The sequence below is a fragment of the Sphaerodactylus townsendi genome, linkage group LG07 (assembly GCF_021028975.2).
Source record: "Sphaerodactylus townsendi isolate TG3544 linkage group LG07, MPM_Stown_v2.3, whole genome shotgun sequence".
In the NCBI taxonomy this organism is placed as follows: domain Eukaryota; kingdom Metazoa; phylum Chordata; class Lepidosauria; order Squamata; family Sphaerodactylidae; genus Sphaerodactylus; species Sphaerodactylus townsendi.
The window spans coordinates 47,263,864-47,280,628 of NC_059431.1; positions in this window are offsets into that span (position 1 = coordinate 47,263,864).

A 16,765-nucleotide genomic window follows, 5' to 3' on the forward strand; every position below is an offset into this window, starting at 1 on the left:
GGGCAGCAATTCTCTTACACACGCAAAGATTTTGGATGGAGGGGGGCCGAGGGCGCTGATTTTCGACACCTGTTTTGTGTTCAGAGTCATTAAAACTAAAATAGTGAAAGTGAGTGGGGGAATGGGGAGAGATTCAGCCAATCAGAATGCAGGAAACTGAGGTTGTCCACGCATGCATGGAAGACATTGTGGAAGCGTTCATGGTACAAAAAACAGGGTCATGAAGAAACAGTTGGGGCATAATGCGCCGGCCCTGTCTCAAATCCCAGGAAGAACTGGGGAGCAGTGAAGAGTTAGAAGCAGGGCAAAAAGCCTCACGGCAGGTACACTCCCGGCATTTTAAGTGTGAAAAATCAGCCAGGATGTTGTCACTGGGATTCTATTGCAAAGTTGGAATACTTTGTTCAGTGTTTGGGACTGGACAAAAGTCTGACAATCCTGCTTCAGAAACATGTTTTATCTGTAAAAAGGGATTTCCTAAAGCTTCTGATTCTAAGAATTACCATTTGGAGGGAAACATTGTTAATGTCACCCTGGTATAAGAGAGTGAGGTAGGGAGTTCAAAGAAATTAATGGAACCTTCAAAAGTCAGACAATGAATACAAAAACATTTTCACAATGGAAACCATTAGATATGAGTCTTCCCTTTCCAGGTTAATGGCAAAATGTCCAGAAGCTTCACTATGTCCACAAGTTTCTGACTTCAGTCCTAGATACAGATTTGCTAGAGTTTAACCAAAAAGAACCCCCTTCACTAGTAAAAGACCTCAGTCCTAGATATAGATTCGCTAGAGTTTAACATAATTGAACTTTCCACTTGCTAAAGAAAATGCAACCTACATACATAGGACAGGTTCATATAAAAGGGAAAGCACCATCAAAGCAGATATGTGATGCCATTCATTCCACCCTCCAAAGCTGTCATTTTCTCCAAGGGAACTGATTTCTGAAGTCTGGAGGTTAGTTGTGATCCCAGGAGAATACCAAGCTTCATCTGGAGGCTGACAATCCTACATCTTGCTCAGCCTAGTGAATTACATTCTCCTAATTTTACCTGCCATGTTCTGTCTACAATACAGATAGACTGCAATTCCTTGCACACTGTTAATTTAAAGTGCTGTGGCCATCCCAACCTCCTCTCCCCATTTAGCACAGAGTGATGTCACTACAAGCATCACGTAGCACCTGAAACCTTAGAGTATGAGTTACAGAGCTGTGATGTTCAGGAAGGGAAGATCCAGAACTCTCTGGCCCTCATCCACACTTGACAATTACCGGTATGTTAATCTTGAAAGTAAAGTGCTGCCAAGTCATACTTACTTATAGCAACCCAGTAGGGTTTTCCAGCCAAGAGACTAACAAAGATGGTTGCTATCGCCTCCCGCTGTATAACAATTATGTTATTCCTTGGTGGTCTCACATCCAGGTACTAGCCAGGACTGACCCTGCTTAGTTTCTGAGATCTGACAAGATCAGGCTAGCCTGGGCCATCTATTATATTACATTATTATCTTTGTCACTTCAAACCAAACTTAAGTAACGATCATACTAATACAGTGATCCAGAAATTCTGAAGGAAAATAAAAACCATGATTTAAACAAGTATATAAATATCAGCAGCAAAATGTTAAAGAGGTTCACTATTTACTTAGAATAATCATACAGTAATGTACTCATTGAACTACACCTTTTCAGACCATGTGAGAGAATGCATGTCTGAAATATATGTGTTTTAAAAAACTCCTTGCATATTGCAAAATCAGCCCAACAGGGGAAAGGCTAAGCCAGCACTCACCACTGCATGCTAGTTTCTATGTATAAAGAAATATAGTGGATGTGAGGGATCATTAATTTGATAGACTCTAGCTGCATCTCGAAGTGGAACATTTCCTCGAGGATAACAAAATGTTTAGGAAGTTCTGAGAAATATTCTTATTTGTGGCATTTTAGGCGTTTGCCTGTAAAATGTTAACATATTTTTGTCCTTTTTAAAGTACAATACTTGCTTTACAGGCTTGCTTTTTCCCAGAAAATCATTAAACCAATTTGAGAGAAGGATGTAAAAAAACAAAACAGAACCCTATAATTGCTCTAAATCTAACATCCTGCATTATGTAGGTAATTTAGTATGTAACAAAACATTTGGTTTTCTGCTCTTACCATACATAACAGTTAAATGTATCATTGGGTGAAATGTTAAGATACTGTTTTTAATATAGTGGTTTTTTAAAAGCCTTGTTGGTGTTGAAACACTATTGTTTATTTTGTTTCTGTTACTGGAAACAGTTGTAGTCACCATACATGTCTTCTCTACTTCCGTCAATATACTACAACCATTCCTATTTTCTGAAAGGATTCAGCAATGAATTTTGTCATTCTTTATGCAAAGCTTGTAAAAAGAATAAGTTTTTTCACAAACACCATGAATGACATCAAGGGAGCACTTAAGATAATTCTTACAGGCAATGATAAAACCTTTTTGTGCCATGAAATAAACTCTGGGAGTGTTGAGCTCTGCCCACTCCCACCTAGGGTTGCCAGTTATCTGCTGGGTAATGGAGATCTCTTTCACCTGGCTCCTGTTTCTCTGCTCTGGTGACCAGCATGAGAAAAATAAAGTTAAAAAAACTTCCATTGGTGGGCTAGTGTTAAATAACTTCTAGGGAAACTCTGTGATATCATGTCTCTTTAGGAATTGCCAGAAACTCTCATACTTGCCTAGAGATCACTGGAAACTCAATGTCACAAGTTACAACCAACCAACCTATTTGCTAGGATATCAGCATTGAGATGCCACAGCTAACTGGGGTTTGATCAAATCATAATTTATAAACCATAGCTTATTGTTGAAGGTTTTCATGGCCAAAATTAACTGACTGTTGTGGATTTTCTGTGCTATGTGATTGTGGTCTGGTTCAGAGGTGTATCGGGGGGAAATGGTGCCCAGGGACAACACCTTCTCCAGGTTCCCCCCACACTCAGGGGCGGGGCTCGGGGGTGGTCTGGATGGGCACCGCAGGGGTAGGCTGGCTCCTGGGCTGGCCTGCTGCTGCAGTGCCCAATCAAGCCCCCTGCCTCACTGTAGGCTGCCTCCTGTCCTCCCCAGGCCCTAGGGAGGGCAGAAGCCAGCCTGCAGGGAGGCGGAGAGAGGGTGCTGCGGCAGATACCTGGTGGGGGAGAGGCCTCCTGGCTGCATGGGTGGGCCTGGCCTTGGGTGATGGAGTGATCCCCTGATGGGGATCAAACCAGCACACCCAGGCTCTTCCATGGCATGTGAGGCCTCTCCCCTGCCTTCACTTCTAGCCACTCCTGTGGCACCTGAGGCCTCCCCCTGCTATGGGATCATGCTGGTGCGCGAGGCCATGGGATTGTGCCAGCGCGAGAGGCCTTCCAGCTGAACGGCTGGGTCCGGCCTTGGTGCCAGCGAATGGTGCCCCAGTAAAGGGAAGTCACCAGGCGGGGGTTGGGTTGCTGCACCGTGGGAGAGGCCGGATCCGGGAACCTGGCTAGCGCCTGGCACCCCCCCCCCCCACGACCAAAAGACATGCGCCCCGGGACATGGGTTACCCCATGTCCCTATAGGTGGTACACCACTGGTCTGATTTATTGCTATACTATTGTTATATTGTTATAACAGAGTGCATTCAAGATTGTTCTTGGATCCAAGTAATCTCTCTGTTCTCTCCAGTTGCCAATTTCTCCAGAGTTGTACTCACATGGACTTTAAGTTGAGTTGATAAAATAACACAAAACCAAAAACCAAGTCATTTCTCACTGTCTGTTTTCAAGTACTTGGAAGCCTCTACTGCCCTGTATGGTTTGTGGAACATCACCTTTTATACCTGGCTACTGGATTAAGTAATAGTGCTCAATTTACATCATAATGGCATTTTCGATAATACATATTTCAAAATTAGGTTTTTGAAACTTCTGAGACAGATGCTGGGCCCACATCCTGTCTCCTGATTACACACAGCATGAGTCCAAAGACTTGGAAGAGGAAGTAAACAACTCCATATGTGACTTCCTAGCAAAGAGTCTTCTGCAGGCTAGTGGGGGTCAGTAGTGTGTATCTCAGGAAGAGGATGTATAGCAACTTGCCTGGATGGTAACACTGTCCCTTGACTTTAGATCTAGAAACCAGGGACTTAAATTTTACATTGAAAAAAGTTTTCCCTCCTCCTTTTTATACTTCTGTTTATATAATAGATGCTTTGGGGCAACTTAGTTTTCTAGTCCTTAGGGAGGGCAATGCCTGGTCCCTAGGTGTCATCTAACATTCATTTGGCCTGTTAAGGGGTGATTATGGGTTTCAAGGAGCCATACAGAAGGCTTGGTGAAAACAACTAAGAAACCGGTGTATTTCAGTGGTATGTGTGGCTTGTTATATTTTTGTTTTCCTTTTTCCAACCCTCTCAGTATTACAGTAGCAAAATTACCGGAGAGCTGGGGCCAGAGAAAGCATAACGGTTACAAAGCAGGTTTATTGTTTGACTGATTCAGACTTATAGCATGGAACAGAGAGGCTTTTAACTTTTAACTGTATTTGACTGTAACAACACTCAAACCCTACCTAGCTTCAAAATACCTCCTAACCTTCCCCCCCCCAATTCAACAACCCCCAGCTCTATCAGCTGGCCAGCAGCTAAAATTCTTTTGTCTTTCTTTCAACGTTCCAGTCTCTCATTTGAAAGTGACTGGCTGAAGATCCAGGAGGGCAAAACATGAAACTGTCAATCACAGGAATTCACATACCTGCTTCATACTGAGAGTGTAGGATTGCCAGCTCTGGCTTGGGAAATTCTTGAGATTTTGGGGGCATAGCCTGAGGAGAGTGGGATTTGGAAAGGGAAGGGATCTTAGTATGGTATAATGCCATAGAATTCATCTTCTAAAGCAGCCATTTTTTTCCAGGAGATAAGCTGTAATTCTGGGAGAGCTCCAGTCACACCGGGGAGACTAGTAACCCTATGAGAATGAAAAGAGGCAGTGTTCAAATCCCAGCCTGTTCTGTTCCTGGACATATCTTCTCCTTCAACAAAGCTCAGTCAGGCACTCAAGAGCAGCTCCTGAGTCAGAAGGGCACAGTCGATAGCTCAATTTAGTTTGGTGGCAAGGGGAATGGGTCCTGCATCCTTGCCAATCAGCTAGGTCACTGGGGGGTGGTCAGGCCCTTGAAGCGCTCAGCATGGTGAACAGAGGGAAAGACAACTGCACTGCTGGCTGAGAAAGGATGAGGTCATGATGGGAAGGAACTGACCATGCCTCAGGCAACTGCAGATAGTTTGGACCTATGGTGGAGGGTTAAAAGGTGGCAGCTAGGCCGAACAGGTAGTAGTAGAGCAATCCTGCTCCACTAATAGGCCAAGAAATCCCTTGCTTGTAGTGAAACAGAGAGTACAACTGGTGCGGGGCTAGGGGAAGATGTCCTCACTGGATAAGGCAGTGCCTCACACCTGGTCTGCATTTGCTGGGGCCCATCCCCCCCATACAAGATTCCTATAATCATTCCAAGAGGAGAAGGAGGCTGTGGGCCTGAGTTGAAGCCTGTAATAGAAGGTGGAATGGTTGCTTGGTAGTACAAGGCCCCCTCTCTACTAGTCCTAATTGGGAGGAAAGGCACCAGACTTGACCTTGACACCAGGATCAATTTCAGCTAAAGGTACAGGAAGAAATGAAGCTGCAGCTTGAGTATAAAACTATTTAGTAGCTGCCTGGTCTCTGCTTCCTTCAGAAGCTCTTGTTCCACTTTTCTAGTCCCAGCTACTTGACACCAGCTCCTTGTTAGCTGGACGGCTTCTCTGCTCTCTTACCGCGTGACCAAGCTCCTTACCTTGCTGGACTTGTCTAACTACCGAGAGAAAGACTGTTAGCTACCTGCTTCCCGTAGCAAAAGGAAAGGATAACCCCGTGGAAGTAGCTTACTCATTTTTCTGCTATGATTAATTACTATCTCATTTAATGTAACATGCATCTTCTAATGTTCATTTGACAAATGAAGTTATGTTTAGTAGGATTAAAAATCAATTTTGGAACTAGGCTGAGTGTCCTGCAAATATTAAACGTACGAGGAGAAGAACAGCTGGTTTTTATACCTTACTTTTTTCCCTATCTTTTAAGGAGTCTCAAAATGGCTTGCAATCATCTTCCACTCCCCACAGCAGACACCTTGTGCGGTAGGTGGGGCTGAGAGAGATCTGAGAGACTAGCCCAAGGTCGCCCAGCAGGTTTCATGTGGAGGAGTGGGGAAACAAACCTGATTCACCAGATTAGAGTCCACCTCTCAGGTAGAGGAAGAGAGAATCAAACCCGTTTCTCCAGGTTAGAGTCCGTTACTCTTAATGACTACACAATACTCTACCTGGTTTCTTCACCTACCCTTTAATAGTAGAATCACCAACTGTCTCAGAAAGAAGGGAGGAAGAAGCACACAGCCAGGTAACTAATCATTAAGTGTCATGACTCATATGGCTATGTTGATGCAAAACTACTCCACCTGGCTCAAAGGAACTCATGAAGCTGTGTTATACTGAGTCAGACCACTGGTTTTTCAAAGTCAGTCTTATCTATCCTGACAGCTGCTGTCCTTGATCTCAGATTGAGGTCTTTCACACTACCTGTTACCTTACTCTTTTAACTGGAAATTCCAGGGATTGAACCTGGGACATTCTACATGCAAAACAGTGAGTTATGACATCTCTCTCTCCACCCTTAGCCAGTCAGTACCTGGGGGAAGGGTCACCAGCTCTTATCATCTCAGTTGAGGTAAAGTTGTTCTATCTGAGCTCTCCCTCTCTTTCTTGCAACAATGAGAGGGCTAGAAATCCTGGGGAGAATGAAAGTAAGGGCAAATGTGGCCCGGAATTAAAACCATGTAATTCCCAGCAGTCAGAAGAGGATGATTGGATGAAAGGAGTTGGGGATGTCTTTCTAACGAGAATCAGGATTCATGTGTGATGTACGTTGGAAGAATGGAAACATTCCCATTTAATTGTAATTTATCTTCTGTAATCTGCCTTATGGATCCTAGACGCCAAATAAATATTTTGGTACTTAATGTCCATATGTCTTAACATATATATGTGTTTGTTCTACCTGGAAATGTAGTTTTATGTTCCCATAAATTCTACAACAAATATATTGTATTATGCCAGAAGGAGAGGATGGATAGTCTTAAAATCAGATAGTTTTCAGTAGCCAAGTGAAGCTTCTGCTAAAATAAATACAATGAAATTTTCACATGGGAGAAAGTAATGAATGCTGTAGTTCAAAGTCAGCTTAAGGAAGGCTCTGGTAATGAAGGAAAAGATGCGAGATGGCCAGGAGGATGGATAACAAGAGATTTGTGGCCAGGCAAATCACAGGAAGGTCACTTCTATAATATACAAGTGGAGTACTAAAAACCATGAATCATACATATTAGATGAAGCAATTCAGATCAAATCATTTACAAATACCACTGAGAAATAGTGTGAAAGTGTGCTGGTTTGGGTACATTTTATGATTGTTGAATTTGGAATTCAGACAGTTGCATTATGGGAAGCTGTAGATGTTACACTAGAGAAAGATTGTATAATATGGCTAGTTATATGCTGAAGGTTTGTTCATATGTTATCTTTTTATGAAGCACAGCAGCTTCTGTGGACATCTGCTGGTTTTGACAAGCACTATTGGAGACACTTTCTAATCCTTCTCTTGCTTCATGCTTGCAGCAAAGATAGAGAGGTCACCATATATTCACCAGGACCACCTTAGTATTTCTTACTAGTTGAATGTTAAGGTCACTTCACTTTGGCAGTTTATTCCTTTCTCATAGATATCTGTACTGGGTCTTGGAAATGGTAGCCACTACAGGTTTGTGGAGGTTTCTGTACATGTGATCAGAGGTGGGATCCAACCAGTTCTCACCACTTCTCTAGAAGTGGTTACTAATTTTTTCTGAGTGCCGAGAAGGGGTTACTAAAGCAACCTCCCTGCCCAATAGGGACTGGAGGTGCGTGTGTGTGGCGGCGCCACTGTTTGAATCCCACCACCATCGGAACCTGTTATTAAAATTTTTGGACCCCACCACTGCGTGTGATGCCTCTTAGACTTCACCATGTCCCTCAGTGATATAATTGGAATGAACTTTATCTTCATGGAAACACCATAGTTGCAGCCAATCCCTTATGACACAATTGCATGCTTTATAAATTATAAGGTATTTATGGAATGAAGTTTATAGCCTCCCTTGGAAAGTGAAAAATCAAAAAGTCCCTGACCAATTTTTTGCCAAGTGACTGAATTCAAACTTTATAGCAGTAACGTTCTTCCAGATTTTATTAAGTCAAGAATAATCCTAATTAGCTTTTTATTATTAACCAGATCTGCCCTGACCTGGGAGTTTCCTTGCAAGATAAGAACTTTGCCTGCTGAAGGACACCTGATGCTCAAATAAACAGTGTGCTGCATTCTGTTCTACAAGAGTCTTTAGGAAAACAAAGTCATACTTAGAAAAGAGTGACAAGCAGGAGATTGTTTTTACCCTGAATATTTCTTCTTTAGCTATTGCCTGTTTTTCTGTTGTCCTTTGATACACTTGCAAAGAAGAAAACATGCAAACCTCAAATATGTTATATATAAAACTGGTGCCTGCAATGCCATCTCACCATTTGATTTATTTATTAGCAATATTTATGCATTACCTTTTGATAAAATGTTGTCTAAGCACCTTACATAACAAGAGGGAATGATGATGATGAAGAAGAAGAGTTTGGATTTATATCCCCCCCTTTCTCTCCTATAGGAGACTCAAAGGGGCTTACAATCTCATTACCCTTCCCCCCTCACAACAAACACCCTGTGAGGTAGGTGGGGCTGAGAGAGCTCCAAAGAACTGTGACTAGCCCAAGGTCACCCAGCTGGCATGTGTGGGAGTTCATAGGCTAATCTGAATTCCCCAGATAAGCCTCCACAACTCAAGCGGCAGAGCTGGGAATCAATCCTGGTTCCTCCAGATCAGAGTGCACCTGCTCTTAGCCACTACGCCACTGCTGATAATGAAGATCTTGCTGTTCTAAAGTTCTCTTCAACATCCTTCTTTGAATAGGACATTCCTTGAGTTTGGTGGGCTTCACTGAGCAGATGGAATCAATTTTGGCAGAGATGGTTAAGGGAGGTGATGGGAAAAAAATGATGTACAAAGTTTTCTACTTGCCCCAGTTACTGTTGCTGTTGTTGCCTTGCCAGGCCCAGGATAGCTGCTAGGGGAGGGGAATAACATCTCCCATGACCTGGATTATCAAAGGTGTTAGTTTCAAAGGGAGTCCCTTCAACTCTACAGATGTAACCAATAGTTCCTGATTTTCTTTGTAAATTAAAAACATTTAGCTCATGCTGCACTAAAAGTCATTAGTCTATAAGGTGCCATTGGGCATTGTTAGCAATGATTCCCTTCCCAGCTGTGTGCAGTCTGCTCTGATTCCATCTTGGCTAAATTTGCTTTGGTGGCTATTTTAGGAACTAGCAATGCCATACTTTGTAGTTCTCAGACTATACTAAGGATTGGCCAAGACTTGGCTAGGTCACTGAAGGGACATCTCCATGCCTACCACTTGCCATGGGTGCTCATAGGTTCATCTATGTTATTTCATCCGCAAATACAAGTCTTCCTGAGCACATAATCTAATTACTGTCAAGCAACCAGGTAGTCTTGGTTACGTTAATGGCCTTGTTGGAATGTCTCCCCCCAGTCTGATTTAGGCATGGGTGAAGCCTCCACCCTGTCAGCTCTTTGTCCACTCTGCCTTAATACAATCACCTTTTGTTATCTTCCTGGAGCCTGGGAGAGTGCAAGAGAAAGCAACTCTTATCCACCTCCCGCCCTGCCCTAGTCACCACAAATTTGCAGACTATTCAATAAGTTAAATATATGGAACTGCAATTCACTAAATTGTAATGTAAAGCTAGTTGAGTTTTGTAGTTTTGTTCTACTGTCTAGTCACTGATAACCTATAGCAATCCTGTAGGGTTTTTAAGGCAAGAGATGTTTGTCATTGCCTGGTGGTTTGTCATTGCCTGCCTCTGCATCACAATCCTGGCATTCCTTGGGGGGGGGGGGGTGTCCCATTCAAATACTACCAAGGTCAGGGCTGACAGCGTGTGGCTGGCCCAAGGTCGCCTAGCAAGTTTCCATGGCACATGTGGAGATTTTAACCTAGGTCCTAGTCCAACACCTGTAACCACTACAGCACACTGGTTCTCTAATTTAATGGCTGAATAGTAAGCCAAAAAAATCAGGTTGCAAAATTACTCTGTTCAAAAGAAGCTTAAATGTGGGAACTCTGTATGTCCCTCAAATAAATGTACTAATTGGATTTATTTAACAGGTGTGCCTTGAATCTCTAAGTAAATTGGGTTGTTGTATGTAAATATGGGGTGGGAATGCTTCAAAGTTAATTGTCACGAATGAGAGAAGTTTACATATTCTACAGCTGTTGTCTTTATCTGTCCTAGTGCTAGATCAAAAGACAATTTTTTTTCACCATACTTTATCATCAGGACCAGATTAAAGGATCCCAAGGCCACCAGGCTTTAAAGTGTTTGAAGTTTTTAATAGGGAAATAATAACTAAAAGTTAACTATGAATAAGGGGAATTTTGAACCTTGTTTTGGCTCACTTGTATCTCTCATGTCACCTTGCACATTAGTAACAACGCAGTATTGATCAAATTAACATTAAAATTAAGCACCATTCCAATTTCAAAAGCAGCATTGTCGGATCTAGAAGGAGGACCCTATCAGTTTAACCTATGGCCATTTAGATACATGGTTTCCTTCACACTGAGCATACATTCCCTTCATTTTGATCTTCAGTTCTGCACGTTTTCTCCTCTTAGAACTCTCCCTGGTCTCAGATGAGAGAACCACTGTTCCAAAGTTGTTTCCAAAAGTTGTTCATGTTTGGTGCTGTAGACCTTTTTGGATATGTAGTGAGATACTATCTTCATTGTGGTTTCTAAAATACATGTTTCTACTGCATTGATTTTATGATGATATTTATTTACTGCCAGGCTATCCTAGGACAGAAGGAAGAAGAAAAAGGGGAAAGGCTATGGGGGTTTTCAGGAATGAGGAAAAAGAAATAGTAGGGGAAGGGGGGATGAGATGTCTCCCACAAGTCCTTGTGGGTTCCTACTTGTTTAAGATCAAGTGTATTTCTGAAGCCCAGATTGAGATGATTAAATGAACAATTGACATTAAATGTATGAATTGTTTCTTGTTTATTACATAGCTGGATTTAATTCAAAAACTATACTTCCATAAGTTCTTGGCTGCCGCAATCTTATAACACCAAATGTTTCCCAGTGTTGGTGGAAACATTCATATGATGGGTTGATATGTTGCTTATTTATTTACTTTGATTTCCAACCCCCAGGTACATTTTAATTGATTGAAGAAACAATATTTTTGAAAGAGAGATTCCCGTTGGTACAGAATATGGTCGTTGAAGCTCACCCAAGTTCAGGAGTCAGTACTGCTAGATATAAATATAGTATGTTAACACTGGAATCTAGAAAATGGAAAGATTTTCTGTAGCATGTAAATCAAGGTACTCAGCAGATGCAGGCCAATATATATCCCATAATGATGTTCCTATCAGCAGAGACTGAGCCAATTGAAGGAAGGATATCACTTTCCTTTGGAACATGCAATGTGGTACAAATAGCAGGCATTCTTCGCCCCAGTCTTCCTGTGATGATGAGATAAGGTTGCCAGCCTCCAGGTAGTAGGTGGAGATCTCCGGGTGACAGAGATCAGTTCCCCTGGAGAAAATGGCCACTTTGGAAAGTGGACTCTATGGTATTATATTCCACTGAAGTCCTTCCCCTTCTCAAACTACACCCTCCTCAGTCTCCATTCCTAAAATCTCCAGGTACTTTACACTCTGAAACTGGCAACAGTGGCTAACTTGAGCTTAAATCTGTTCTTCTCTTGAATGTGTCCTTTTTTAATGCTGTCAAGTCACAGATGACATATGGCATCTTCATAGGGTCTTCAAGCTATGGCTTAATGATTTGCTTTCAGATTTGTCTCCAAAAATAGGAAGTGTCCAAGGTATACCCTTCCTATCAAAATCTGCAGTCTGACACAACCAGTTGTTTTCTCCTTGTTTCTGTGTCTTTCCTTTCATTCATTTTCAGCCATACCATGGTGCTGATAGAGTAGTGGATGGCCCACTGTCAATTGCTCATTCCTTCCCCAAAATATTTGGGATTGAATTTATTGTGATGAAGCCTTTGGGAGAGTAAATGTGCTTTTAAAAGGAGGATTCACCATAGCAAAAATGCTTTAATGGCTCAGTTGCATAATAGAATGAGGGAACATTTTAGCAAGTGTTATGAGTTTACTGTTTGATTAGTCCTATCACACTGATTTTGCCTTTAAATGATGCCTTTAAGTGATGCCAGATTAACGCCTGGGACTTGACAAAAGAATCTTAATGTTTCTTAAGGACTTTAGATTGTTCCCTAAATGGGCAATTTGCTTGCTGGGCTGGGTTCAGAGAGGAGGGCTTGGCAGATTTTGCTTAAGAAGCAGGAGTTGAAGAGACAGATGGTGCAGTCCTAAACAAAGCCACACCCTTCTTAATTCTATTGAAGTCTTAAAGGGTGTAATTCTGTTTAGGATCACACTGAGAGGAATCAACTGAAGGTTAAACAACTTGGGGTTCCCTGTAGGAACTGATCCAGGGTTACCCAACCTTTTTGAGCCTGAGGGCACATTTGGAATTCTGACACAGGCCTGCTCATTGTGCTGCCATCACTCCTGATTTTGTGCAGGGTCAATCTGCAAGTTTTGAAGATTGCTCTGTGGCATACCACCTGCACAACCCTAGTTCCTGTTCCTTGGTCTCAGGTTTTTCTGGAGCCAATTTTCATTGTTAGCATCACCAAAGCATCACTGATGTTTAGTAGCTACCCACAACAGGGAAGTGGGAGAAGGGGTGTGCAATTCATGGACAAAGACTGTGGCAGGACATACATATGAACACAATCCCCCTTAAAAGGCTCAGGCAGTAAAATGTATACAAGGGCGCTTTTCAATACAGATCAGCAACCCAACAAGCTAACAGTACTGCATTAAGTAGGAAAACAATGGGTGTGCAATAATTTCTTAAGGGAAATGGAGGGAGTTTGCTGCAGGAAAAACCTGCAGAGAAGAAGAAGAAGGAGTAGTAGTAGTAGTAGTTTGGATTTATATCCCTCCTTTTTCTTCAGTAAGGAGCCTCAAAGGGGTTTACAATCTCCTTTCCCTTCCCCTGCCTCCCCCCCACAACAAGCACCCTGTGAGGTGGGTGGGGCTGAGAGAGCTCCAAAGAACTGTGACTAACACAAGGTCACCCAGCTGGCATGTGTTAGAGTGCAAAAGATAATCTGGTTCACCAGATAAGGCTCCACAGCTCAAGTGGCAGAGCGGGGAATCAAACCTGATTCTCTAGATTAGAGTGCACCTAGTCTTAACCACTACACCATGCTGGCTGGCATCATTTGTGGTTCCACAATCCCCTTTAGAGGCTCAGGCAAAACTGTGAAATGTATAAAAGCGCATTGGGTTCCTGGAGATCAGCCAGCCAATGAACTAATGTTGATCCATCTTGTAAAAAGTAAAAGAAAAAAACTTTCGAAATACAAATGGGATACAGGGAGGGACATGGATTCAGGGGCATAGATAGATAGCACAGGAACATGTATTTCCATTGATAACAAATTCAGGAAAAAGCATTTTGGACAGAGAGTCAAGCAGATTTTTAGAAGGAAAGATCGCAGTATAAGTGCTCAGGGAAAAAACAGGGAAATCACGAATATTGCCTGAACAAAACCCGGGGCCAAAAACATGCAGAACATGAAAAAAGGTGCAGCTCTAAATGACAGTGTTACCCATGGATTCCCAGAAATCCATTTTCTATAATAATATGCCTGGCCAAGCCTCAAAATGGAAGTATATGTGTATGTACCAATAAAGAATATATGTGAATTTTATGTTTTCCTCCCATCCTTTAAAAACTGTTTGTAGACCCCCATCTAGATTAGGAGTGTATTAATTTTCAGATATGGATTTATGAATGTAACCTTGATAGGTCCTTTTGTTTTGTTTTGTCCCAATATAATATATATTTCAAGGTACTCAGTTACGTTATAGATTATTTGATGTTTAAGTAAAATTACTTTGTCTATAATGATGTATTGAAACTTCTCAACTTTGGTTTAAAGGCACCCTCTTAGATACGGTGTAGACTCTTAGGTATTACATTGATGGGTTTTCTTTAGATAGAATTTGATGCATATATTAGCATAGATCCTTTATATTTTTAAGTTATATTTTTGAATGTGTCTTATGTATTCATTTGAGAAATAGCATAGGATTATTTTCTGAGCTAGCATTTCCTCATCAGCAGGGGCTGGGCCTGGATTAATCAACAGCCAGCAGCCAGCCCTTCAGGTAATCCCATCATCACCAACAAAAGGATCTTTTGACTTACAAAGGATGGACTCAGGGTGTGGACTGACTGTTGGAAGATGTCATCCTGTTTTGCTATTGGACTATTTGAAGTTTTACTCTCAGGATCCAGAGGCTTATTGGACTGTTCACACTTTTACTTTCAGGATCCAGGAATTCATTGGATCATTTAAAATTTTCTTTGTCTAACACTCTCAAGGAAGCACCCCAGGCAAGAAGGTGCAACCTTTTCTTCTGGGATTTGATCTCATCAGCATTTTTTAAAAAAACCTCTGTTTTCTCCCTTTGGTGTTTTAGGATATTTTCTCTGTATTAGATGGAAGGGGACCGCCCCCTTCCTGGTTTTACACTGTGGGGGTGGGACTGCCCTACATCCCCTTTTCTGGGTTACTGGGGAAATGTATAAAAGGGGCTGATGCACAGCCATGTGCGCGGTCCTTCTCTGGAGAACTCTTGGATGCACAATAAAGAATCCATTGCTTTCGAAGAAGCCCCAGCTCCTGCTCTCTCTGTTCACTGCCTGAGCTGAAATCACTCTTTTGTGACCTGGGCAGTGGGTAACAACAATATATCCAGGGAGAACAGGACATGCAACACAGGCCATATCATGGTGGGTTGAGCAACAAAATGGTTGCCACAAAATGGCTGCTGCATTTTGTGCCCCAGCTACAAAATGACTATCACAGCTTAACTTCAGTAACACAGTGTAGATTAATGCGCCGTGATGGAAGCTGCTGCCAAAGCAACATTTTAAAAAATCTGCACAGTCAAACAAATCTCTAGTAGTCAATCAGAAGCACTGCTGAACAGAAGCCCAACTAGCTAGCTTACTTCCTAAAAGCACTTGGCAGGTGCCAACTTGGGGTTCCCTGAAATGATGAGAGTAGAGCTGCTGCCTTGTAGTATGGTCTCTTTGTCTTAACCTGTGCTTGAATATTTCTAAAGAAATGAAGTACTACAGGTAACTTGAGAGCTGCAATACACAGGAAACTACCAGTTTATTGAACTAAGCATCACTAGTGGCAGCCTGGAACCTCTTATCACCCAGAAGCCTGAGGAAGTTAGGAAGGCCCCCTCATGTCTGTAAAACAGAACTGCTCAGGAGCTCCTTTCTATAAAAGGGAATAAGGCTATAGCAGAATGGAATGGAGGGCACTTCTATGAATGGAACAGAATTGAAATTGACTCCACCGCTTATTTGCTTTTACTGCATTATTTCCTACTTTTTATAATTCCTTTCCTCCCACTTCTTATGACATGTCATACCTGATACTTTTTTTGGCCTATTATAATTTTGTTTATTCAAGGCCCAGAGCATTATGCATAGGATGCCTCAGGCTATTTGACTGCATTTTCTTAGGCTGCATATGAAAAATGGGCTATAAATAAAGTAAATAATAAATAAACAAGAACACAAAAATATGAACTTGCAGCTTGTTAGAAGGAAAGTGTGTGTGTGTTACCTTGAGGACACTGAGCATATATCAGCATAGAACAGGTGCTTTAATTTATATCTTACTTATAAGCTGAGGTCCTGAATTCCTCTTTCCCTGTTACTATTTGATCTCAGCTTTCTGTCTTGAAGTAAAAAACAATCTTTGTGTCTTAAGGTAAACAGTATTCAAGAAATTATACTGCTCCTGATGCCACAATACATCTTTTACCAACCAGCAGTCTCAATCTGAAACATCATAGGAGTGGAAATATTTACAGGAATAATAAATAGGAGTCTTGTGGCTACCATAAAAATCATGCTTGTCTTTACAGTGACACAATACTGCTTCTTGTCTTTTTTTTTAGAGTAACATAGTTGTCCTTCAGGATTTTACAGGAATAAGGTTTTGCACCCTAGTTTTGCTAACTGTACCATTGTTTGCTGTGCCACAGTATTAGTATTTTAATAATAACAAACTTTGAAGTTCTGATGTTCCAAGCTGGTTGTGGGAAAAGGTTTTTTTTTAACCTATCTACAAGCAAGGCAGATAAAAGGGCTTCTTTAGATGAACAGATGGCACATTTGGGTACAAGACCAGTCTTGTTCAATATTGTTTCAAACTGGACTCAGGTAAAACCCCTCGGTGATGACTCTGTGATTTTGGTCAGCTTTGTGTTCATTAACATGATTCATCACGGTTTTATGCTGAGGTAATTTTGTAGTTAAGTCAGTCCCCAAGAGGGAAGCACATCTTATTTTAAGTCTAACTGGAAAGCTTGCTTCCAGCTAATGCTATACTTTTCACATAACTCACCTGCAGGAACTTGGGTA